At 39.1% G+C, this 14406-nt stretch overlaps 1 protein-coding gene across 2 annotated transcripts in view; it reads left to right on the forward strand.

Annotated features, from left to right (window-relative positions):
* Window positions 1–14406, forward strand: part of LOC149847962 (adenylate kinase family protein) — a 95999-nt gene that overhangs the window by 37603 nt on the left and 43990 nt on the right. The gene's annotated exons all lie outside the window — the stretch shown is intronic.

A 14406-nucleotide genomic window follows, 5' to 3' on the forward strand; every position in this document is an offset into this window, starting at 1 on the left:
CTCTAATACCATGTAATGAAGTATGAGGAAGAATCAAGAATGCAAATGCATTCACAATGTCCAACACATGGACTTAGCACAACGACACAAGAGGATAAATCCACTAAAGGGACAATATAAAAGGCCTTGCAACAAGGCTACACATAAAATAAATACTCCGTTTATTAGAGAGGAGCTCTCTAAAAGCATAAGGAAATACAAGGGGGATGCACCCCTATTTATACACAAGGAGGTACTCAAGGGGCTCCCAATAGAGTCGTTGGGAGCCCTCAACGGTCACAATTGTGACCGTTGGGGGCCCCCAACGACTCTATGGTGGGGCCCCTTGAGTGGTTCAAAAAAAGGATTTTAAAAAAATAAAAAAGAAAAGAAATAAAGAAAAAAGAAAAAGAAAAAAAACAAGTACTCCTATCGGTTACTTGTGAAAAGACCATAATACCTCTATCGGGTATTATGGTGTAAATACATATATATATATATATATATATATATATATTGTTACAATTGTTTTAACAACGTGATCCCCTCGTAGCTCCTCTCATGAGCAAGTCGCCTCACTGGACATATGAGATTGCGAAAAATACCAAAAGTAGGGTATCAGAATCCAAAAAATTATGCGTATGAATCCCTCTAATGAAACAAATGAGAATAAAAAATACAAATAGGATTCATACAATAATTAAGAAGGGGTGCTATTAGAACACTTTTCATAATTTCACAAGTAGTTAAGACATTCACCATGCAAAATGATGCAATATCATAAAATTCAATGATGCATCATAAGTAAGGAGCACAAATAAATATGCATGATCTAATGCATAATAAGAAGATGCATGATGTCTGTGCACATGCATGAATAAATTATAATCTTTATCCAGTTCTCTTAATTGTATGCATGTCCCTATTAAGATGCACACAATTTAAGTTTCTCTTTTTATTACAGTTGCCTGCGGATACACCAAACGGGTAAGAATTCTCGAGGTCATGTAGGGTTCCTAGAGTAACTTAACATACAAGTTGTATTTTATCACTGGGTTTTAAATTTAGCCTTCGACCGAAATCACTTTCGGAACATTAGACCACCCATCTAATGTCGGGATACCAGAGACTACCCATCCACAAGTGCCACTTTTCTTTGTATACCAAAACAACAGTTGTGTCTACATACCATCCCAAGACAAAGTGACGAAAACTCCCTAAAACCGTGACCAGGAGAAAAACCTCAATATCGGGTTCAGGAGCACAACAACGCACACAAAGTTTTTGTATCCTCACGGTCCCCAAACTGCTAAGCTCAAGATTACCTTTTCGCAGAAGGAACATCAAGAGGACGCAAATTACACTGTTCTCTTTATTTATCTTGTTATTAATATCGATTTCCATTATTTGCAATTCACCATGCAAAATTAATAACATAAGTTCGCATATCCACATGCGAAGCTCTTCACGGTCCACCCGTGACATCAATAGAACAGTGCAATTAGAATCGCAATATCAGATGAGATTTTCGCAATGCATAAACAAGTAAAGTAAAGAGCACACCGGCTCAAAGCTTCCACAACTTATGATGATCCATCTCGATCATCTATGCATTCATATGCAAAAATCTTAAGGAACATGCCAATGCATTCTTTTCATATCACGTGCCTTTCGATGCACACTCATGAATGCCAATTTAGAGATGTGCATGAAATAATAATATTCATATGCATGCGCATGAGTTCACATATTCATGTTAGGTACATGCTTTCATCCAATACACATTCATGCTCAATGCATGCTCTCATTCCTGTATCATTTCAATTAAAACATGTGAACACTCAATGCAAATCATTTACATGCAAAAACATATCAACTTTATGTATGCACATGCATGTGAATTAACTGTGCAAATAACACTTTAACTAAGTATGATCTTCCAAATGCATTCATGTGAATATTCATTAGTTTACATACTTAAAACTGTATCCATCATCATAAGTGTAACACCCCGAAATTTTTAACCCAGATTTTTGAGGATTTTTTTTTTATAAAGCGGAAACAACTAATAATTCTAGGGTTAAGCATTTCAGAACGATACAGGAAGGTAAAAGCAAACCACACCATTTATTTTTATTTCAATAATAATAGAATCCAACATCAGAGTTTATCCCATTATGAGTCTCAATAAAAAAATTTCAATCTGAAAGAAAGTAGGACCGCCAAGGAACAAGTATATAAAGTCTTGGTCAGCGCCTCATCCCGCTTCGCTCCTAGAACTACTCTGTGCCTGAAAATGATAAAAATTATAGGAATTAGACTACCACGTCTAAGTAGGAAAAACTGTAATTTTTCTTGCAAGTAGATCATGTGTCAAGTATGTGATGTGGGTGTCGTGTGTGATTTTCGGCCTATACGTAAGCACATAAAGAAGTCGGTGCAATAGCAATAACAGACATATATCTAAGTAGAGAAGTAGATTTTGCAACAATTATAATTAAGCAAGTAAAGCATTTTATGCAACTACAACAATTAGGCAAGTAAGGTATTAAGCAATTAAAACATATTTTGTAACAGCACTAACAAGAACATGCATAACATCTATGTAACATCCACAATATGTATTCAATTATCTCATATCTGCACCTTTTTAGGATGTCGTTTCATCACAAGCACCGAATATAAAGCATGCTGAAAGAATATGCAAATGTCTCTTTAATGACTCCATCACAGTGATACCTAACTATTCTAATTGATGTTTTTTTTTTCTTATCTCGTAGGTACATACGGGCCGAGGCAACCATCACAGAAGAGAACGTTCAGGGGTATATTATTCAAGTTGTTTCATTAACCCGAACATTCTAACTGTGACTGAAATCCCAAGGGAGCGGCCAGTGACCGAGAGAAACTCCCAAAGGCCAAAAACCAATACAGGATGCATCCCTAACTTCTGCAGAAGAACAAAAAACTACCACCTAGGTCATATTGGTAGTCCGGTCCCCCAACTCTGAGGACTGGGACCAACGAGTCGCTTTACGCTCGAAACCAAAACACGTCCCCGGAGTTTTGTACCACCTACCATCTCCAAGGTAAGCCCAAGAACTGAATGGGTTAAACTTTTCATTTAATTAAACTTTTTTCAAAGTAAGGGGCATTTCCCCAAAACTATCTCCTACTATCCTAGTAGTAGGTTTTCAACCTTAATCATTTTGCCAAGGTACAGATACATCCATTTTTTTTTTTGTATATATTGCACAAACCCACTCAGCGTGCTCCGGTGCCTTTAAACCAGTCAAGCACGAATTATTATATTTTCACATTCATTTGGATTCACCTCATAACTTCAATGGTCTATGCATGACCCTCAACACATTGGCTTGACATTCATATGTCCTCAACAAACTGACCTTTAGGTTCAGTTATCAGATCATCATTCATCAATTATTATTATTATATATTTATTCTTCAATAGCAAGTTGTCGCAACGTAACATTAGGTTTTGACTTGTGACATCCCAACACAAGGGTGGTATGTCACCTGTGGGTTTAAAACTTGTAACGTCCTATCAACTTAGTGACATTCACAAGTGGCCCACTATATATCTATCTACATATATATGTATATATATATATATATATATATATATATATATATATATAGAGAGAGAGAGAGAGAGAGAGAGAGAGAGAGAGAGAGAGAGAGAGAGAGAGAGAGATAACGTCTAACTATTAAATGCACCAACAGATGTGGAACAAGTCCATGAAAACTTTTTCTTTTGATGCAAGATGGGCAAGGTAGGGGAAGAGACTTGGTGGGATCTGAACTTGAGCCCCCCCCCCCCGGGTCAAGATAGCATGTCCATACTAATCCAGCTATCATACTTGATCCTTATGAGAACATGATGAACAATAAGTCTTATTTATTCTAGTATAGATTGGCAATAGATAAAGGACAAATCTGATGTCGTGTACACACTAAACCATATTAGAGGCAAATAGAAACTGAAGAAAAAGAAGTTTAAAGGAATAAATCAGCGAAGCCAGTACAAAGAAGTTCGATGGAGTAGATCAGTGAAGTCTGGCACCAAAAAAATAACGTGTCAATCTCTTTCAAGGAAACAGTTACATAAACACAGAAACCGACATCAGGAATATTAACATTTCTCTGTAATTTCTTTTACATTATTGATATGCATTACAACTATTCTTGATTACAGTGACAATGGCGTTGTTCATCACCAAGATCAATAAAAAGGGCTAAAGAGGCAATATGTACAATCCACAATACAGACCAATAGATGCAGGAGACAATATGGTGTAGCTAGCTGAACTAAATTTAAGGATACATAAGGCAGGGAAATAACTGAAAACTTTGCAACGATTTAACAGAATAAAATGGACATTCAAACTTATCATGCTAAGGGCGTGGCTACCCTATTTATTTCTATTTTCGTTTCTTTTTTTTTTTTTTTTTTTTTAAAGAAATGAATATAGATTTTCACTTATCGGATCTAGCCACCCAGAGTTGGGTTGGTTCCACATATGACAACATGAATTCAATTAGATGAAACTGCAGCCTAATGTACCATTCTCATAGGTAATATACGGAAAGGAAAAGAATCGAGCCAGAAATGGAGATTTTTGAAACAAGTATTTAGTTGGGCATAGATGACAACGACTCAGGGAATTAAAACAGGGACTTCTCGGTTTTTTACGAACGCAGGGCATCTGGCCCTATCCGAAATTCTTAAAACCCCCAAATCAGGAATTTGGGGTTTTTAGTAGTATAAGCCTTTTTAACAAAGGTCTGAAAATCCCCTTAGCAGACATCCGAAAATCATCCCCTTAGCAGAAATCAGGAACCCCCCCTTTGAAACAAACATACCGAACATTCTAATGGAAAATCATAACCCCGTTTTCTTTTTCTTTTGTTTCCCACGCGCATACCCAATCACATTCCATAGCCCACAAAAAGAAATCACAGCATCCTACCATTTTCCGGCGAAGATGTTGCGGCAGCCACGAGAGGAGGTCGGTCGACCTGGACAACACCACCACTAGAGAGGTCGGCTTCTCCCGGCAAGGCTCCGAGCTGCAGGCCGGAGATCGGAGGGCGATTCAAAGGTTAGAGAGATAGAGGAGAGTGAGAGAGAGAATGGGATAGCGAGAGAGGGAGAAAGAGGGGTTCGGGGGTCCCCCTTTGTAGGAGGGTGGCCACCCGAAAAGGAAGGGAACCCTACCTTCCCGGCGGCTGCGGTGTGCTCCCCCACCTCCCCATCTCCTTACGTGTTAGGGTTCAACTGAACCCTAACACCCGATATATCGGGGGAGGGTTCTCCCCTTTCTTTTGCCTATCGGGCAACCCATATCGGGTTGCCCCCTTTTTAATCCCCTTCTGTTTTCATTTTACAGTGTGTGGGCCGGGTCCGGGTCCGAACCGCGACCCGCACTCGGGATCCAACAATGTGTTGGATCCGGGTCTTATTTAAAGATGTGGACCCATAGTTGGGTCCAAACCCCACCTAATGATATATATATTATTTATTTTCTTATTTACGTATATATGATATTTAATAGGTTTATATGTGTTGAGAATAAGTGGTTTTAAGTTTAAGCTTTATTAAAGTAGAGGGTATTTGAAATTGTATTTAGTTACGGGTTTAGATGTAATTTCTTGTTTTTGGCTTCTCTCTATTTAACATAGAGAGTAGCTGACCTAATATGTTATGAAGTGAACTTTCTGTGCAACCGTCTCTCTCTCTCTCTCTCTCTCTTTCTCTCTCTCTCTCTCTTTTTTACTCTACCCAAGGTTCGGTACTTCTCATCCTTCCTGCAACATGGTATCAAAGCAGTCGATCGTGGGATCGTGATCAATCGTGAACAATCTACGAGTGATCTATATTCAAATCGTGGGAGCGTGATCGATAGCCGATCGTGGGAGCATGATCGAGTGTGATCAAATCACAGTTGATCGTGGAAGGTGTCTCGATCGTGATCAAAATTTTATCTAATGAAAATATTTCTCCAATCAGGTCAGCGATTTAAAAAGAAAATTTTTTCCAGATATGCTGCTGGTCGTGGATGCTTGCTGTGGGTGTGGTAGCCTCTTCTAATTTTTTTTTGACTACCTGCTGCCGTGGTTCTTTGTTGCTGAGTTTCTTCTTCGCTGTCAGCGATTTAAATTTTTTTTTTTGTATGCTGCTGGTCGTGGATGTTTGCTGTTCAGATCTGGCAGCCGTAACCCTTTGAGCCACGCTGTGATTTTTGGGTTTGGCAGCTTATAACAGATTGTATGTGCTGCTGCCGTGATTTTGTATTGTGTCCCTTGAAGAAATGATTTTCCTTCTTCATCTGTCGTAATTTCAGCATCTACAGTAATTTCTGCAGGGTCGTGAAATAAATTTCTTTTATGCTGTCGTGAGTTTCAGCATCTACCTATATGATTTCAGCAGCAACTGTCATGATTTACTGTTGTCAGTTTTGATCCTGCTATGTATCACCACAAGGAGACTGCATTGACAACTCCTACCAACCATGCTGTCGTAATTTTTGTTTAAGAAACATGTTAGTTTTGGTTGTGCTCATGTCGTGGAAGCAGCAAGCGTAGGGAGAAAGAATCAGATCTGACTGATTTCACATCCAAACACGAAAGCAGCTTGCTAATATAATTTTTTTTGGAATCAGCAGGCATGATTCCTTGTGGTGTTGAAAAATATTCAGTTTGTGGGATTCTTGTCTTTTGACGTGGGATTCTGAGTTGAGTAATGCTACTGGTTGTCGTAGTGGCGGATGTGTGATGGTTACACACACTAAGTCGTGGTGGATGTGTGCTCTTGATTTGCAACCTATAGCCATCTCTGGGTGAGGTGGTAGGTTTTTATTAGCCATCTCTGGGTGAGGTGGTAAGTTTTTTAAAATTATATTTGGAGTTTGGATCTGAACAGTCGAAGGGTGTGTTTCTCAGATTTCATTGGTGAGGTCAAAACTTGATATAGTCGGGCTCGTAGGTGATTGTGGGTGTGCGCGTGTGGTTGATCCTGCACTCTTAGCAGGGCTGAATATGACAAGCTCCTTGCTTTACGGTCATCCAATTCGAAGTCTTCTGTTGCGGAGGTTGTGTGCTCGGCAGGTAATGGCCTATCGGCTCAAGGTGGTAGGTGGATCATTGATTCTGGAGCCTCTGGTCACTTGTGCGGAAACTCGAGCAATTTTTTGAGTTTAAAACCTGTGACAGGTCAAAAAGGGGTGCTTCTTGCTGATGGTAGCTCTTCCCCAATTGTAGGGCAGGGAAACATGTCTATAACCCCTACTCTTCAATTGTCGCATGTTCTTCATGCTCCTTCGTTTCCACAGAATTTACTATCCGTCAGTCGTATGACAAAAGAGTTGAATTGTAGAGTGATTTTTGATCCTATGGGATGCACCTTTCAGGACTTGCTGACGGGGAGAAGAATTGGTGGTGGCTATGAGGAAGGTGGTCTGTATTACCTACACCAACCAGAGGTTTCGGCCCATTCTGCTGTTACATCATCCTCAAGTCCTCTATTGTGGCATCATCGTTTGGGTCACCTTCCAGTGACAAAACTTCGTCGCGTCATTCCTCATATACCTCCCTCAGTTTCTTTTCAGTGTGAAACATGTCAATTGGGAAAACATTGTCGAAGCTCTTTTCCCTCCAGTCAGAGTTCATCAAGTCAAGGATTGTTTGATCTTCTTCATGTAGATGTGTGGGGTCCGAGTAGGATTCCGAATAGGTCTCACTGTCGCTATTATCTTGTTATTGTTGATGACTTCTCGAGACTATCGTGGGTGTTCTTGTTAAAAGATCGGTCTCAAGGTCCTGTTATTCTTAAATCTTTAATTACAGAGATAAAAACTCAATTCGACATATGTGTTAAAATTGTTCGCACTGATAATGCTCTTGAGTTCAAATCCAAAGACTTACTTCAATTCTACTCTGTTAATGGGATTCAACCTCAATTTTCATGTCCCCATACCTCCCAGCAAAATGGGGTGGCTGAGAGGAAACATAGACAAATCCTTAATGTTGCTCGGTGCCTTATGATTCAATCCAATATGCCCGCTACATACTGGGGAGATGCGGTTTTGACAGCCGGGTTTCTTATAAATCGCATGCCGTCAAGTTCTGTAGAAGACCAGATCCCAATTCAAATTCTCCATCCAGAGGCTCCTCTCTTTCCTATCCCCCCTAAAGTGTTTGGATGTGTGTGCTTTGTGCATAAGCTGGGTCCTGATCGAGATAAACTTGCTGCGCAGTCTATTAAATGTGTTTTCCTTGGGTATCCTAAGAACCAAAAAGGATATCGTTGCTATGACCCTATATCCCATAAAGAGTATGTCAGTGCGGATGTTACCTTCTTTGAGTCTATTCCTTATTTTTCGAGTACTACTCCAATGTTACAAGAGAGTCAGGGTGATGTTTTTCCTCTGCCAATTCCCCCGTTTTCTTTAGAATCATTCACTCCAAAGCCTGTGGCTCCATCCTTTGGGGAGTCTCGATACAGAAACCCTCCTAAAGTGTATACTCATAGGTTACCACCTACCTCCATGCCACCAATATCTCCTTCTCCTGAGGCAAGTATCTCTGAGCATACTGAAGTTTCTGCTATTGATGAGGATCTTCCTATTGCTCTGCGAAAAGGGAAACGACAGTGCACTCTTCATCCCATTTCTCAGTTTGTTTCTGAAGATAATCTTGGGGCTTCTATGAAGAATTTTATCTCGGCTTTGTCTGCCTCCTCTGTTCCGCTTCATCACAGTCAGGCTCTATTCGACCCCAAATGGAAGCAGGATATGCAGGATGAGATGGATGCCCTATGTTCTAGAGGCACTTGGGATTTGGTTGATCCTCCAACTGATGCAGATATTGTTGGCTGCAAATGGGTATATACCATTAAATATAACTCGGATGGGTCAATTAAACGGTACAAAGCCCGGTTGGTTGCAAAAGGGTATACTCAGACTTATGGTGTTGACTTTTTTGAAACTTTCTCCCCTGTTGCTCGTCTTGGCACTATTCGTCTTGTTCTTTCTGTTGCTGTGCACCATGGATGGCCCTTGTTTCAGTTGGATGTCAAGAATGCCTTTTTGTATGGGGATTTGCATGAAACTGTCTATATGCAACAACCCCCAGACTTCGAGGTTCAGGGGGAGTGTAAGAAGGTGTGCAAGTTGAAGAAGGCTATTTATGGCCTGAAGCAGAGTCCAAGGGCATGGTTTCACAAATTATTTGAGGTAATGTTGAGTTTTGGCTTTGTCAGGTCAGCTTCAGATCACTCCTTGTTCATGAAGAAAACCAGTGCTGGAATTGTTGTTATGGTGGTATATGTCGATGACATCATATTAACAGGGAGCAGTGCCCAAGATATTTCTGCCACAAAATATCATCTTCAGAAACACTTTGTTACTAAAGATCTTGGTCACCTTCGATATTTTCTGGGTATCGAAGTTGCAAGAAACAAAGAGGGCTTAGTGTTGTCTCAAAGAAAGTATGTGTTGGACTTATTAAAAGAGACTGGAATGCTAGGAGCCAAGCCAGCTAATATTCCAATGGATCCCAAAACTCACATGTTCGATGAGAAGTCTGAGTATGTGAACAGTGCCAGCTTTAGATCCTTGGTGGGTAAGTTGCTATATGTGACTGTTACTAGACCTGACATTTCATTAGCTGAGTAAAATTAGTCAGTTCATGGACAAACCTACAAAAGTTCACTGGGATGCAGCTATGATGGTTCTTCGGTACTTTAAGGCATCTCCTGGTAAAGGTCTGTTGTTTAAACGAAATCCATCTTTGGACGTTGTTGCTTACACTGACGCCGATTATGCAGGATCGGTTGAAGATAGAAAGTCAACATCTGGATTTTGTGTGTTTGTGGGAGGAAATCTTGTTACCTGGAGGAGTAAGAAACAAGCCGTTGTAGCCAGGTCTAGTGCTGAATCTGAATACCGAGCAATGGCCAAGACTGCAGCTGAGATTATGTGGGTAAAATCAATCTTGACCGTGCTTCAAGAAAAAGTATCCCTACCTATGTTAATGATATGTGACAATAGGGCTGCTACATATATTGCCAACAACCCAGTGTTTCATGAAAGGACTAAACATATTGAAGTTGACTGTCACTATGTACGTGACTTGATTCAGGCTGGTTATATTTGCACAGATCATGTATCTTCCGAAGATCAAGTTACCGATGTCTTTAACAAGGCCCTTGCGAGGCCTAGTTTCTTCCATTGTTGTGACAAGCTGAGCATGATTGATATCTATGCTCCAGCTTGAGGGGGAGTGTTGAGAATAAGTGGTTTTAAGTTTAAGCTTTATTAAAGTAGAGGGTATTTGAAATTGTATTTAGTTACGGGTTTAGATGTAATTTCTTGTTTTTGGCTTCTCTCTATTTAACATAGAGAGTAGCTGACCTAATATGTTATGAAGTGAACTTTCTATGCAGCCGTCTCTCTCTCTCTCTCTCTCTCTCTCTTTCTCTCTCTCTCTCTCTTTTTTACTCTACCCAAGGTTCGGTACTTCTCATCCTTCCTGCAACAATATGTATAAGGGTATTACTTAAGTATGGGTTCTGGATCCGAAACTTGGATCCGTGCCCAAATCAGCCTATATTACGCATAAAACTTTAAAATTTTTAATAGAAAAATTTGCGGTTATTACAATAAGCAAATCTGAAAACTTATTTACCACCATGAAACAAATAAAAATTTTGAAGACAAGTGAAAGTCCCATTCTCTTTTCATGCACAAAGCCAAATTTAGTTCAAATATAAATATGGAATTGCATAACTGAGGTAGTTTTTTTTTTTTTAAATTGACTGCTCGGCTGGGCCCAATATAATCGGCAGGGCTGTCGAGGCCCGGCTGCGCAAGGCCAGGTCTGGCCTAGCCTGACCAGCCAAACTAAGTTCAGCTGGTCAGCCGACCAGACCGCAACAAACACCCTGTTTTTTTTTACATGCATATAAAATCTCAAATTCCAGAGTTGCGCAAACACAAGGTGTTCAATCTTACTATACCTTTTTTTTAAAATTGTTTGTAAAAACAGGCCAGACCATGCTATATATATATATATATATATATATATATATATATTGTTGCTTAGAATACCGAATGGGCCAGCAATCTGGCAGGGTGACACACGGCACAGGCTGGGCCTGTGCACCAGCTGCCATAGTCTGCCAGGGCCTGGCAGTCAACCGAGGTCCACTCGGTTGGCTGCCAGCCATCCCAAAGCATGTCCTTGTTTTTTTTTTTAATTATTTTAAATCTTCTGCTTGTTTTCCCTTCTTTTTTTTTGGAAAAGGAGGCTTAACACCCAGTCGGCTGGGGTCCCAATCAGGCCCAGCCGATCCTGGTCGGCTGGGTCTGGTCTGATCAGACCCAGCTGGGCCTGGCAGTGAGTTGTCAGGCCTGTGCCAGTCCAGCCTCTTGGCTGGATTGTGCCTGGCAGTCCTGCCAGTCCAGGCTGGCCAAGCCAACCCAGCCGAGTCACTTGGCTGGGTCTGGCAGTCAGCCGAGCCTCCCTCGACTGGCTGCCAGCCAGCCCAACCATCTCATTTTTTTTTTAAATTTATTAGAAACTCTTTCTTAATATTTTTTTTGAAACCAAGCCCAGCAGCCACCCTGCACAGGCTGATCCTGTGCAAGTCTGCCGGGTCATAACAGGCTTATAAAAATGCACAGAAACTCATGCTTAACTCTGATTTTGCATGTCTGAACATAATAAGCATTCAAGTTGCACGTATATGCAGAATTTTTATCTTTCATCTTTCCATTCAAATTAGCATGCATGTACAGATTCAAGAAGCAACTATGCACACATGGCCATGATCACCCTCAACTTGTTTGCATATGCACTTTTATCTAAGTATGCAAACATAAATGAATACATCCAACTACCTTTACATGGGGTTAATCATGGGAATCAATTTACAATGAAAAAGCACGTATTGTACAACTTTTAACTTCATTAGAATTTCTGTTTTATCGTGTAAATAAGCATATACAAAATCTTTCTTGTGAAAAGCTGAATAAAACCAAAACACATCCATGAAAATCGATATTCATCAAGAAGAAACTCTAAACAACACATCTACCTTAAATAAAAATTTTGCTTTATCATATAAAGAAATTTACTCTTTTGAAAAAGTGAAAAGAATAAAAAATACACACATGGAAGAGGATCCATGAATCCTCATCCATGTTTTCTAGAGTGAAACATATAGATTCACTCTTTAACCATGGATTTCCACCAAAAGAGAGGAGACTCGTACCTTTTACCATAGATCGTAAAAGAATAAGAAAATGATGGTGGAAAACCGGACGGCTGGAGAGATTGATCTCCTCTCCTCTCTCCGCCTTTCTTTTTCCCTTTTCTTTCTTTCTTTCCTCTTTATTTTTTTTTAATCTTAAGTAGGCCAAAGAGGGGGTGACACCCCCCCCCTTTTCCAGCCCTTTCTAGATGGACCGGAGATGGGGAGTTTCCTCATTTGAGGATTCTCCCTCTCCCTTTCAATTTTTTTTTCAACTCTCTTATGTTTGACTTTTTCAAAGTTTCTATTTTTTTTAAAAAGTCTTTTTAAAATCTATTATAGCCTTCTTAGGCATGAAAAAGAACTCCTTTAAGAAGTCCTAAACATTCCTAAAATAAAATTTCGGAATTAAAGAGAATTAATTAATTATTAATTATCTAAGTTTTCAAAAACAGCCAAATTAACTTGGGAGACTTCTTAACCTTATTTAACTCCAAATTAAAGCTTTTAAATGAATTTAAAGCTATAAAATCGTTGAGTATGGACTTAGATCTGGATCTGAATCTAAGATCCAAATCCATCTTCTAAAATCCAAATGAAATTTGGACTAAACCAAATCCAGATTAATATGGGTCTTGGATAGATTCCAAATCCATATTAATTCAGATCAAAACTGTTGGATCCAGTTCGATCCAAATCCGGATCCAAACCGACGAACTGCTTCTTTTTCGAAAAAATACAATTTTTGGGCCAACCGGAACTCAAATTCTAAAAAGTAATATATCGTTGCGATCAGCATTTTGAGACACATCCAACAGTATATTATAAGAATATAAATTCTGAATTTCACCCGAAAATAACCCGAATTTCGCTCAAATTTTGCTTGAATTTAAAGGTCAAAAATAAAATTCTTTCTTACGTTTTAAATGGCTCGTTTAGACCTATCTGATGAGACCTAGGCCAAGCCCAGATTCAAAAGCATTAGCTTAAAAATCGAGTTTCAAACAATTTTTCTTCTATACTTTGGCCAAATTTCGGAAAAATCATAAAATGACTAAGTATGAAAATTCGTGATATTACAAAGAGAGAGTCGTTGGACTCCCAACGGCTCTATTTAGAGCTGTTGGGAGTCCAACGACTCTCTATTCCAAGTTGCTTTTTGACTTGGTCAAAAAGCAAGAGGTCCAAAAAAGTCAAAAATAAAAAAGTAAAAACCTAACCTAATTATGTTCTAACTAGACTACACAACTAAACTAAAAAACTAAAGTAATTACAACTAATATTACATTTTAACAAAATGGACACATATGAGATAAACATGCAAAACCTTGAATGTTTACATAATTCATTTCATGTAGCATATTTGACATGATTTTACTATTTCTGCTTTCCTTCCATGCTCATTTTTGTAGAATTCAGTAAACTGTGGGTTCGTGTTTAACAATGGGCATTCTGCAAAGCACCCCATGATGACCTAGTCTGTCCTTACAGTTTGGATATAGATGTTTGAAACTGAAATGGACAGTCTCGCTGAAATCGTGTTTGTGGAAGGGAAACTTGTGTCTAGTTTTTTTAATGGAATTCTTGAAATTAAAAAAAAAAGTTATGTGCTTAGATGAAGAAGGTTCTCTATAATATTCTGAATTTATTCAGACAATTAATGGTCGCTAACTTTGTTACATTTGTAACCAGTATGTCACTGAAGATTTGGCTCATTATTGTAGCCTTTTGACTTGGTTTATTGAAACATTTTATCTTTGCTTAAATGAGAGGAAAGAAACCCAAAGGACCATAGACTCTGTTTCTTCTCTACTTGTATTTGTGTGTTAATATGCCAGTCACTGTATTTTATTCCTTATTTGTGTAGTTTCTGAAGGTTGGTTGAATGAATCTGCTTAATTCATGTCTAGCAGTGCTGTATATGCTCATTAACTGCAGTATTGATGCACTTAAATAAGAAATTCTCCATACACTGTAGTCCACAGCATTATCTTTCTTCCTATTGTGCCTGTTATCTGTGCCTTCCATGTCAATTTCCCTTATATTTTTCACCTGTCTTATGGTTTACTTCTTTGATCATTGTAGTAGGTAGTAGCTGAACATTACAATGCACATTGTAGTTTTAGACTACTGATTTTCACTTGCACTTATTT

This window comes from Nuphar pumila, chromosome 1 (genome assembly GCF_984573655.1).
Source record: "Nuphar pumila chromosome 1, dmNupPumi1.hap1.1, whole genome shotgun sequence".
Lineage (NCBI taxonomy): Eukaryota > Viridiplantae > Streptophyta > Magnoliopsida > Nymphaeales > Nymphaeaceae > Nuphar > Nuphar pumila.